This window comes from Rhincodon typus, chromosome 3 (assembly GCF_021869965.1).
Source record: "Rhincodon typus isolate 14 chromosome 3, sRhiTyp1.1, whole genome shotgun sequence".
NCBI classification, from domain to species: Eukaryota; Metazoa; Chordata; class Chondrichthyes; order Orectolobiformes; family Rhincodontidae; genus Rhincodon; species Rhincodon typus.
Genome location: NC_063334.1, coordinates 70,795,283 through 70,808,184, shown reverse-complemented (window position 1 = coordinate 70,808,184; position 12,902 = coordinate 70,795,283). Strand labels below are relative to the sequence as shown.

The window sequence follows — 12,902 nt, the reverse complement described above, 5'->3', positions numbered from 1 at the left end:
CAAGTAGCAAACATACAGGTAGTCTTTTACATTTGCATATTTACTGCCATTTATCTCATTTCTTAAAAAGACGTCAAAGTAAAAAGCGATTGATGCTCTTTAAACTAATCTTTTATAAAATGACCTGAGAGATTTATCAGATAATTCAGTCATGTTGGCATTGCATCTGAACACAGTCTGATCTCAACCAATCTATGTGTTGCTTAACAGCTGTCAGGGCACAGTGGTAATATCTCTACTTCTGAACCAGGAGGCCTGAATTCAAGTCCCTCCCTCCTCCAAATGTGTGGAGTAATATCTCTACTTAGGTTGATCGGAAAATATCTCAGTGTGCATTTACCAGCAGGGGTCATAAAAGCATTAGAAATGGGAGCAAAAATTGTCTATTTGTCCCTCAAGTCAGCTCTGCCATTCAATATCATCATGGCTGATCTACCTCAAGTTCACTTTCCCATCCTCATTCCTTAATCCTTTGCCTTAATGTCCAAAAAAATCTGTTGATCCCAGCCCTAAATCTATACAATAATTCCCAACATCCAGGGAGAGAATTCCAAAAGTTCGCAACAATCTGACTGAAGAAATGTATCCTCATCCCAGTGCTCAATGACCAAATCCTTTTCCTTACCAACTTTTCCTAGCCTTTTACTGGAAAATATTCTGCTTTTCTATTATTACAACTAAAATATACATTTTCACCTTTCTCCACATCACATTCCATCTGCCATCTTTTGCACCTAGTTAATGGTCTGGATTTTCATCTATGAAGGTAGCTGGAGTCAGGAAGATTCCCACCTTTCCACACTCTCACCTTGCGGGGGGAAAAGAGTAGCTCCAAAGTCACAACCTTTATTACTGGGAGGAGAGTGCAGGCTACAAACTGGCTAGCTGGCACAAAGAATTTGCAGGCATTCACGGGCTGCCAGATCCAAAGTTGGTTGATTAAGAGGCCCAGCTCAGTGCTGTGGAACTTAGTGCACGTCATAAAGAGAAAAGTAAAGGATCTGCTTCCCATGCTACCTCAGGCCACCCAGCTACTCCTCTGCTAAACAATGCCACTTGCATGCTGATTCAACTGCTATGCAACGTGTAGAAACCGTTAACCCGTAATGAAAATAGAATATCTAATTTTTTTAAAAAACCTCAAAAATGGCATTTGTTTGTAATCTGTAGAGCTGGATGAACACAGCAGGCCAAGCAGCATCAGAGGAGCAGGAAAGCTGACGTTTCAGGCCTAGACCCTTCTTCAGAAAAGCATTTCTGAAAAGATTTCCTCATGTAGCTGTAGTTTGCAACCCCTCGGTGGTGCTGTGAACCACAACTCTTCAAAAAAAAAGGTTTAACTCCAAGAAGAGTCCAGATGACAAAACATGCCTATCTCTGCAATGGAGACAGCCAAGCAGGTTCCTGAATGAACTAACCAATGCACTTAAACACTCGCGGGGCGGCACAGTGGCACAGTGGTTAGCCCTGCTGCCTCTCAGCGCCAGGGACCCGGGGTCAATTCCACCTTCGGGCGACTGTCTGTCTGTGTGGAGTTTGCACATTCTCCCCGTGTCTGCGTGGGTTTCCTCCGGGTGCTCCGGTTTCCTTCCACAGTCCAAAGATGTGCAGACTAGGTGGATTGGCCATGCTAAATTGCCCGTAGTGTTCAGGGATGTGTAGATTAGGTGGGTTGTAGGAGGATGGGTTTGGATGGGTGCTGTGAGGGTTGGTGTGGACTTGTTGAGCCGAAGGGCGTGTTTCTACACTGTAGGGATTCTATGATCTATGAAACCCAGGAATGGAATCGGAACCCCAGAATCGAGACCTGCCCAACAGTTTTAGAGGGCACCCAAGTCGTTCTGACTCGATGCAAATTCAGACCAATCTGTCTGTCTCCCTGCAGCTGTTTTGTGCCATTCTTTTGGCTTATTTTGCTATTTGTCATGATATTGTCAGCGAACTTAAATGTTGTGTTCTTGGTTCCCGAAAAATCATTCATCTGTGAAGCGTCATCATGCTGTACTTGAAACTTCAACCCTGTTTCTGTCTCCAGAGTTGCTGCCAAATCTGCTGACATTCTCTGACATTGAGTTTTGTTTCAGATTTGTAATGTCCACAGCATGCAGTATTTTCCTTTTATCCCTCATCCAACTCATTTGAGTCAGTACATTGCAATCACTAACAGTTATATTTCCCTTCCCTAAGCTAATGAATCAAGACCATTTGTACCATTGAAATTCCTGAATCAGCAGAGGCCAGTGTTGCTGTTTAATTATCCAGAAAACCTTTGGATCTTAACCTGATATTCAAAAACCAAAACTTGTTTTGAGAGATACTAGATAGCATTTGTGAACAGAAAGACTGGGTAAGTTTTCCTTCCTTTAACTGCAGGACGTTTTTGGTTTCAAAATTGTCTCAATTTTGTTTTAAGGAAACTTGCCATATTTACAATCTAATCAAAATTAAACTTTGCAGAAAATGGGATGCTTCAACTAATGATACTAATCATGGCTCATTAGTATTGATGTTAAATTGTCAGCTGATTAGTAGAGTGGACTTTACTTTGGGCTAATAAACCACATGATAAACCACATGAGGAGCCCAAGTTCAATGCTCCTTTGTAAAGTTTTTAAATTTAAAATTAACAAAATATGTTTTGAGAAATTAGCTTTTTTTATTATTTGATTCAGTGGTGCTTCCTGTATGTCTTTTCTGTGCACGCAGTGTATTCTGCGACGTGTACCCTGAAACTGGAATGTTTATGCCAACATGACCTTGTAGATAAAGGAACTTGCAAGGGAAATGTTCATTACTTTGTCGTGCTCTGAAAAAAAAGTTGTTGCTGTGTAGGGTTATGAGGAAGCAGGTGCAAATTTGTATTTTAAATCCCTCATTGTCTTTAAAAAGATACAATGTTGTCACCTGCTGTTAGTATCTGCAAATTTATGGTGACGGGAGTTGAAGGATAGTGCATCCGCACATCCTGCAGGTGTAGTGGTACAGTTATTTTTATAGTTCATTTGTTTATCTTTCTATCATGCTGTCATCCAGTGGTGAAGAGTTAATTCTGGAATACATTGCAGTAGCATCAGCAGTACAACACTGCTATAGTCCAGTAAGCTTATTTTCAATTCTGTAGGCCTGGCACAATAGTTCATGGCCTATTATGTGCTGAGAAAATACCCAGGTAATGGTTACACCTAATGCCAGAAGCTTTCACTTTCTCATACTGACTTTGAAAGAATTATGCCAACCTTTTGATGTCACCTATCCATTATTTGCATTTTCAGTGGCACTGTTTTGCATTAAGCATCTGGTGGCAGGTGGAAGATGCACACGAATGGGTCTCTGTTATTGCTGGAACAAAATAAATTGCTGAGCGCACCTAACAGCAGGAGCAGTATATGAACAGTTAATTGAAATTTTATATTACAAAAGTGCCTAAAAATACATTGCACGTGGATCCTTCCAGTTTATTATATCATTCCTTTACTAATAGCAAAGGTATGTGTTAGTTCCTTGGAACAAATTGACTCCAGAGACCACCAAATATGTAAACGCCTAACTTTAATTAACAAAACAGGTAATTCCATCTAAACAGCTTTAGAAGAATGATTTTATACTCTGGTTACAAGGATTTAGAATATATCCACCACTGAGGCAGCAGCAACAAATGTTCAACCTTCATGATTTTTTAACAAAAAAAAATTGGATGAATAGGAAAAAAAGAGTGAAGTTGAGACCTAGTTTCTGGAACTTTATGGACCAGATTGTCAGAACTTGACCACATTTGATCACTGGGCCATACTTGAGGCACCACTGAAAGATACGAAACTGGTGCTTGTCAGTGGAGTGCGATTGTTCTGCTGTACATTGTGACATCCCACTCGTTAGCCTCCACTTTAACCCCTCCTCTCAAAGTATTTCGGTCAACTGCTGATGTAAGTGAGAACTCCCAGGTGGGTTCAAAAGTCCTAATGTAACCTGTTCTGCTGTGAACTGGCTAGTTTCATTTATTCTTGTTAGTTTGGTGTTGATAAATTGCACATTTTCCCCCTTTTGACAACCACTGTCTGCGTGCGGTTCTTTTCCAGGCCAGGCATGGCTTGGATGATCATTGAAAGAACACAGCAGCAACAGTGGTCTTTTTAATCCCATGAACCCATAGACATTCCATTTGAACATGCTAGAGCAATAACTATGTAGCCACCTTTATTCTGTGACATCTAGTCATTTGGCCAACAAAAATCTGCTTTAGCATTTGAAGCTCCAGTTGACCTTGTACCTGTAACCTCTGAGGGAGTGTCTAAGACTTTCACTACTTTGTGTGGCAATAGTTACTGATTTCACTCCGAAATGGCTCAGCTCTATTTTTAAGGGATGTGTCTCTATTATTTCTAAGGCTCAAATGTTCCCCAATGAGAGGAAATAATTTATCGTTACCTACCCTATCATTTAAGTATATCATTGAGATTCCCTGCTCAAACTTCAGTTAAAGGGCATAAAAACAATGAGTTGCCAGGAAGAGGATGGGGTCAATAATAAACGAACAGATTTTTGGCGAGACCACAGACATTGGTTTCTATCTTTTCAATTAAAGCTACTGTAGCACAGAAGGGGACCGTATAATGCATTGTGCCCATGCAGACTCTTTGGAAAAACAATTCACCTAATCCTACCACCCACCCTGCCTTTTTCTTAGTCCTGAAAATGATTTCCTTCTCTTTTGGAGGCTACAATTGAATCTACCTCCACTGACTCTGAGGCTGTATATTCTAGATGCTAATTACTTGCTTTATAAGTAAGTTTTCCTCACGTCACCATTGTTTGTTTCCCTACCACTTTGATATTTTCTCATTCCCAATCCTTCTGACAGTGGGAATAGTTTTGCTCTCTCTACTGTATCCCTAGCCAGTGAAGCCCACTTGCCATAAATGAATTTAAAATAAACTTCCCTGCTATTAAGTTTCATCTGTCACTTTTTCCACCAACTTGTCTCTGTCCTAATGAAATTTAACTTTCTCCCTCACATACCTGTAAATGTTGTGTTCTGTGTGCTCAAATCTTGGTCATTGATATACATGAGGAAAAGGAGAACCAATATAAAATATTCTCTAATCTGAAAAAAAGCTCTTCACAACTACTCCATTGTTTATTCCTCAGTCAGTTTTATATCTGTTACTACTGGCCTTTTTATTCGGTGAAATCTGACTATTCTCACAAGTATATTGGACCGCACTTAACAAGTGCCTTTCCGAAGTCCTTGTGCACCACATCAACAACTTTACCTTTATCATTTCTCTCTGTTACCCCATTAAAAATAGTCAAGCAAGTTAAACTTATTGTTCAAATTTGGTGCAAAGGCATCTGGCTTTGAAGGACTGATGTGTAATTTTACTTTGAATATTACACATTCTATAGAATTATAGAATCCCTACAATTCGAAACCAGGCCATTCCACCCATTGAGTTCATACCAATCTTCCGAACAGAACCCCACCCAGACCCACCTCCCTACCTTATCCCTGCAACCCTGCATTTCCCAGGGCTAATCCACCTAGCTGCACATCTTTGGGCTGTGGAAGGAAACCCATGCAGATGCAGAGAATGTGCAAACTCCACACAGACATTGCAGGCGGAATCGAACCCGGGTCCCTGGCACTGAGAGGCAGCAGTGCTAAGCATGGAGCCACCATGCCGCCCCAATTGTGGAATGTGTTTTTTTTTTTCCCTTAGCAATTCAGAATAGCTGTAGCTTGTGATAATTTGATTCTGTCATGTTTAGTGCATAAAATCAAATTGTTATGGTTCTTTGTCTTTAACAATATCGCCTTAACCTGTCGGTAAGAGCTACAAATGGTGAGTGAGCTTTTTTGTTGAGAAATCATGCTGTACGATACAGTGATAATTAAATGCAGCTGATTTAACAAAGTAGAATTAATGCAAAGATGATGTAGCAAGGTATGATATATATATCAAAAAACAACAATCTCAGTATTGACTGACAGAACTGGTTTCTTTCCAGTACAAATTTGCCCTGTTGAAAGAAAAAAAAATGGAATGTTTTGATCATTGCTTCAGGTATTGTTGGTAGAACATTGGTTGAGATCTCCAAACTCTAAGAAACTAAATCAAAGCCAGCAGCTTTCTCAAGACGTGAATACATTATTTGTGAATTAATAGCCCCAGACCAGAATTTCACACCTCACTAAGATATGCTATAAGATTGGAAACCTTCAAGAAGGAGGAGAGAATAGGATTGAAAAGTTATGTTGTTTTGATTCCTTTCCTTGAATTCTGTTTTGCCCTGTCCACCTTAACACATCAGTAGTTGTAGAATCTAAAGGAACAGATGCAATTCCATATCCTACAATTCTATGCTGTACACATAGAAGCTGAAGAATTCTGGGCTACAAGATAAAAGATTGATTAGAAAGCTACTATTTTTCTTAATCTTCCTGCACATAAGGGAGTGGTTTTCATCGATTGATGTGTTATCTCTGCATAAGATGTATTAAAATCTTGATTTTCAGGAGAACAGATGGCTTTTGCAATTATTGGCACAGGTTATGTAAACTTTTGAGTGTGCAATTAAATTAATTCAAATCTTCTTTCTTAATGCTTGAAAGATTATACAAATGGTTTAAAATTCTGCCAGGAACCTCAGGCTTTGGAGTTAGTCTTGATGTACCAAATGTAACAACAACAGAAATATTGTTGCAATGATGAATGTAATGATGTTGAGCACCAGCAGGCAGCAAGGTGATAAAGAGCTTTCAACTGTTAAAATCATTACCTTAGCACTTCTTTAGATGCCTTTACTGGCTTCAATTATGTTGAAATTTCAAAAGTTCCACAATCGTAATATAATCTGTAGCCTGAGGGGCATCACGTTATTCTCTTGTCAAATTTCACCTTAATCATATGTTTATCCCCTTTCTCTCTACGTTTTATATTGTAGATAGACCTGATGGATCATAAAGAATAGAGCACTGTACGGACTTGTTGTAAGCTCTTATGTGAGCAATGGTCATTCTTCAGAAATGCTTAGACTGGTTTATGATAATGAAGAAAAATAGATGCAGGTGTGGAAAGCAAAACATATTTTACAGGCGTAAACTTGTGTTCTCCCCTGTGGTCACTTTAGTGGTGATGGGAGGGAAGGTTTAATCAGACTAGAAGATGGCTGGTGGGGGAACCATGTCATCTTCCTGCCTCCATCCTGATCAAATTTGTGGTGAGAAGGCCGATGGACAGTGCTTTTGCCCTGCCACCAATTAATTGCCATCTAAAGTGCCTCCTCTTGCTGCTATTAACTTAATGGTTGGCCTGGGGTTTACTCTGTACTGGACATAGCGAGCAAACCCTGGCATGTTTGCTTATTGGTTTGTACTCAGTGAAGCAGGAGTACCTTTTCCAAAGGCTTGATTAAGGGGTCCACCATCAGTAAGTAGAGGGCCCACTGAGAGAGACATCCTCCAGTTCTTGCTGCTCACCTCAACAGAATAGCCTCAGACCCACACTGCGAACCACCTCTTACAACCACAGCTGTGTGCCTGGGGTGGTTCACACTTCTAGGTTTGGGTATTGTACGAGCATAAAAATCGCCTCCTTCAATCGCGCTGCCATTGTTTCTGATTGAGGAGTAGCTCTATGTGGGTGGGACATCTGCCCTGAGATTCCAGTCCTGGAGAATTGCCTGCCTCGAGATGCCAACTGCCTCCTTGGGCAGTTCTCCTTGTAAGGCCAAAGGCCTTCTGGAAAGGTAAAAAGTTGAGTTCTCACTCCTCGAGTTGACGATCAAAATCACCATCACTAGCACAAAATTCCGCACAGCGTTTCAAGTCTTCAGTTCTGAAGGAGAGTTGTTAATGTTGTTTTTCTTTCTTTATAGATGCTGCCAGACTTGCTGAATATGTTCAGTATTTTGTTTTCATTTCAGATTTCCAGAATTCTCATTATTTTGCTTTTAGTTTATTCTTGATGAATTGTTCCATTGTATCTGAATATTGAACTACTAGGGCAGACAGTGTTTTTGTTCCAATCATTACTGTTAATGTTCCTAAAAATGTTTCTTTGATTCTTCGGGACTGTTTATTTTTCTGCAAACTGATAACTGTTAAAGTCTCCTACACATACGTTGCAATTGCAGAGTCTCTGATTGCCAGTCTCACCAATCATCCACATTCCCTTGTTATGTACACATTGATCCTCATGCAGCTGCATGATTTTTGCTCCTAGAACCAAATTCCAGAGCAGTGGAGATGGTATGGAGATAATTACTATACAAAATATATTAAACTGAAAATCAAATAAAAAAAGTGATTTTTGAGGACTTTTAAACAGAGAAAATAACTCCCTCCTTTCATCCTGTACTTTTAAAATGAAAGTTTACTTTATCTCACAGAGATACGTGGAGCCAACATTTTCCAAAATGAAGCTAAACAAATCGAAGTATCGCACCGTCCTCACAGATACCTATTTGATGGTCTATCTTTGACTAGCAGTCTCAAAATACAGCCCACTGGTGTCGCACTGAAACTTAATAAGTAGAGGATGAAATGAATAACTGTATCTACTTGTTTTTAGATTTATATAACAATAAATCTAAACAGTTCTATATTTTGGTAGATTCCGAGTTACACTTACATTCAAAAAATGATCTCGTGCTTAAAAAGTTTGGAGACCATTGCAGTGCAATGTGCTGGTATTGGGAGTTGGGGCTGGTTTGGCGGGAGCTTGCTATGTTATTTCTCGAAAGGGAAAGTGTCACATTTAAACAGTGACCTCCCTCCTCAGGTGGATGTGAAACACAGGATTGTTCTATTCAAAGAAGTGCAAAGAAATTCTCCCAATGTTCTGGACAACATTTATCCCAAACTAACACCACTAAAAACTGATTATCTGTTCATTTATCTCACTGCCCTGTGTAGGCCTGTGCTATTGACAGATTGGTTGCTGCATTTTGCTTGCATTGCAAGAGCGATTGCACCTCAATGTTACTTAATCATCAATGAATTGCATTTGATGCATCTGTACATCATGATAAGTGCTATTGAGAACTTATTGTGAAAATCTGTTTTGTTATAAATATATCATAAACTAAGTTGAAGAAATGCTGCTTGAGCCTTTTAAAAATCATCCTTTCGCTCAAGGGAAGAGTCCACTAGATCTATTAAAAAGTAACCTCCATGCGCTCCACTCACTTCACTTGCTCGGATTGCAATTCTGTAGTAATGTACACTGATCTTGTTGTGTCTATTGTGTCATAAGTGTGTAAACAATCAAATGAACTCCTGAAAAGTTCAGTAAATCATCCAAAATGAATTACCTTCTATTAACTTAGTCAGATAAGTGATTGTGTGTGTAAAGTTAGCTCCAAACACCTTACAATCATTCCCTCTCCCTCTCTATTCTACCACCATTTATAACAGATCACATTTTTGTTGGCTAGGGAAGGAAATAGGCTATAGATCACACAGTCAGGAACCACTAGAAGTTAGTGCCAAGGTTGAATAGAATTTTTACAGTTTCAAGAGCTCCCACAGTATGGAAGCAGTTTAATTTATGGAATAGATATAAATGTTTTGAAGGATGCATAAAGTGTAAGTATCAGGATCTGAAGTTATTTAAATTCTCAGCCCTCTAAACCTACTGTAGCTTAGAAACAAGTTTTGCCATTTGCTCCTAGTTTGAGTAGCTAATTGTTAAGTTTTCGGAAGGAGTGTTATTACAGCAAAAACCGTTATGAATCCCTGGCTGAGTTTCAAAAGCTCTTATAATATTTGGACAGAGTGTTAATTTCACATTTTAAATAGACTCTTTAAAGGGTTAGCTGTCTTTATAATTATTGAAATAAAAGTTGTGTATTTCTGTGACAGATTGACCAGTTGAGGGAATTTAAAATGTTGAATGGGTTTCATAAATGAGGTTTGTTTTCAGCATCGTGTGTACAAGCCCATTAGGTTGCTAGATAATTAACACTTTTCACCTCCATATGACTCTCGTGTCTACCCAGAATGGATACTGAGTGAGTGGCTATGGTGATGCTGTGGGCATTTAAGATAAGAGGGGAGCATGAGGGGATACGAGGATGGGTGGGGAGCCATGATTTTTGTGGAGAGGCATGGAGTTTTAAGGACAACGCGGAATAGAGAAATGGTGCTTAAGGTGTGAGGAATCCTAATGCTTGGCCATCCAGCCAGCCTGTGTTTAGACTTGTTTGCATCCATACTGTCTCTGAAGTGTACCCAGGGTCAACATGTCCACCTGAATTCCATTCCCTCCTTCCCAGAGTGAAAATTGTGTATGATGTTGTCTTTAATGAGATGGACTTGCCAAATTGGAGAGTTTTCCAACTTGAGCTGCTGCTTTGATAACTAAAATCTGGCCCTTAGTTCTCAGTGGAAGGCAGAAGGAGGAAAGAGAAAATAATATTCTTTTTGTGGAATGAAAAGATTACACTAAATATGACCTGGCTGTTTAAGGCTTAAAATGTAGGAATCATTATTCTTGAACTTTTGAGTGCTCTAATGAAACTGGTTAGTAATGCTCAAATTCAAAAGGGAAATATCTGCTTTAAGATTTGCTGTTCGAGGGAGAAGCTTTCTGTCCCCAAGCTGGTCGTCTTTCAGTAAGTATTTGTGAGCAATTCAGTGCATGTGGTCCAGACACACTCTTATTTTCATTGTTAAAATAAGCTAAATAATACCTTGGTATGGAAGCAGATTGTTTGTTATTTTGGCAGAATTACACCATTTTTTTGTTCTGTACTTTTTACAAGTTTAGATTTAATTTTTAAATGAATGCAGAAGTAGTATACATGAACATTTTGGTATCAGACCATCAGGATTGGAGTCTTGTATTCACTTTGAATTTATAAAAGTCAAAAATATATAGATGTGCTTGTTGGCGTGAAGCAGTCCTGTTTGAACAAATACTGCTTTTAGTAGCGCTGGATGAATATGCTGATAATCTAACTAGTATCTAATTCTCAGAGACATTAAAACCTATATTTAAATCTACTTGGCAGAAAAGTAGTTGTTAGACCACACACTGCTTCGTTTCAAAGTCTTTTGTCATGAATAAAAGCTGGAGGTTTGTTCATGGGGCCAACCCACAAAACTAGCTTTCAAGAGCATAAGCCCCTTTGGTGTGGATTAACTAGTAAACCATAATTTCTTTTCATGGCCTGTTTCATTATTTTTGTCCCTTATTCTAATTAACTTTAATTGATGTGCTTTTATTTCTTAACCCTTAATGCTTATATTAAGTATACAGGTTGCCTATGTATTCAGCATAGTGATGGATACTTACTTTGCTGTACTATAATTCAGATTTATTTTGTTGCAAGATTTGTTCCTTGGACTTGTTTCCCTTGATTCCATTCCATTATTAATTGTCAAAGATAAGATTCATGGTTAGGCTAGTGACTACAAAGGCGAACTTGTGACCTCTGCCTAAAAGTAATTTTTTTTTCTCTTCATTTGCAGTTCTCGTTTTCTTCCCTTTCCAGAAAATAATATTTGGGAGCAATTAAACAATGCATCAGACCTCTCTTGCCTAGCTGAAGTAATCATTATTGTGTAATTCTAAATCACAATAGCAATAAATTGAGGTTCATCTCCAAGGTGCTTTTTATGACTGACTATCAAACTAAACTTGCTATCAAATGATATAATGAGTGAGTTGACTGAAAGATTTGGTAGGTACGTTCTGAGCAGAAAGCGCGAAAGAGTTTTATGGAGAGAACATCAACTAGAACCCAAGTGGATAAAGGTTCAGCTGCCAATGATGAAGTAATTAAAACAGTAAGTATAAACAGACGATTTGACGCTGAGAAATATCACAGTCAAGCCTGATCCTGCCCTTAGTAATTATCCACACATACACAACTTTTTAAATAATAGAGATTAAGTTTGGGAGCCAAGAGACATATATTTTTGCAACTTGTCTGGTTTAACTTGTCTGTCTGCACTTTCCCTCTTGCCGAGATCAGTTGCTTTACCCAGAACCTCTCGTTGAGAGCAGCTAACCTGAGGGGTTGATCCTTGCACCTGTATGTGTGGCTTTGCTCCACACCAGTGAGCAACCAGAAGACGACTTTCCATCTTTCAGCCAAATTTGATTGTATGCTCCTTGGGAGGTACGAGATGCCTTTCAAAAATGGATTTTGTATGGTTTTTTTTTATTTGTGTATCAATAAGAAACGACAAATCAGCTGTTCCTTAAATCTTAACTGAAAATTCCTTTTGTCATCTTTATAGACTCATTAAAGTAATTGTAGCAGAAGCTACTTGGCTAGTGTCATACCTCTTCCTCCTAACTGCAATGTTTTTCTTGTCAAGAATTACATTTGAAAAGCCATCATCGAAACTGCTTCTGTTATACTCTCAAACGTTACATCCCAGGTCCTAATCGTTTGCTGTTTTTAAGCGTTCTCCCTCATTTTTAAAATTACTTTTCAAATTGTTTCAATGAGAAATCAGTCACGTATTAGGCTTTAATATTGTTAATTACGTATTATTAGAGACCAAGGTACAGATATAGGATCACAGAATTGATACAGTGCAGAAGAAGGTCATTCGGCCCATCATGTCAATGTAAATTCTCTGAGTATTTTAACTAAGTGCTGATCTCCAGCCTTTCCATCTAATCCTGCGTGTTGTTTCTATTTAAATAACCATCCAGAGCTCTCTGCTATGTCTCAGTTGAATTTGTCCCCATCTCTCTTTCAATACATTGCAAGCCCAGACCACTTATGTGGGAGAAAAGAAAAACTCACCTCACATTTGCTTCTTTTGCAAATCACTGTTTAAAACTACTGAGACAACAAGGTGCAGGGCTGGATGAACACAGCAGGCCAAGCAGCATCATAGGAGCAGAGAGGCTGACGTTTCGGGCCTAGACCCTTCATCAGAA

At 39.0% G+C, this 12,902-nt stretch overlaps 1 long non-coding RNA gene across 1 annotated transcript in view; it reads left to right on the top strand.

Annotated features, from left to right (window-relative positions):
* Positions 1–2,279: 2,279 nt before the first annotated feature.
* The window catches only part of LOC109911637, a 31,189-nt gene continuing 20,566 nt past the window's right edge, over positions 2,280–12,902 (top strand). Inside the window, exon 1 of the long non-coding RNA XR_002258043.2 lies at positions 2,280–2,347. This is a non-coding gene — a long non-coding RNA (uncharacterized LOC109911637). The remainder of the gene's footprint in view (positions 2,348–12,902) is intronic.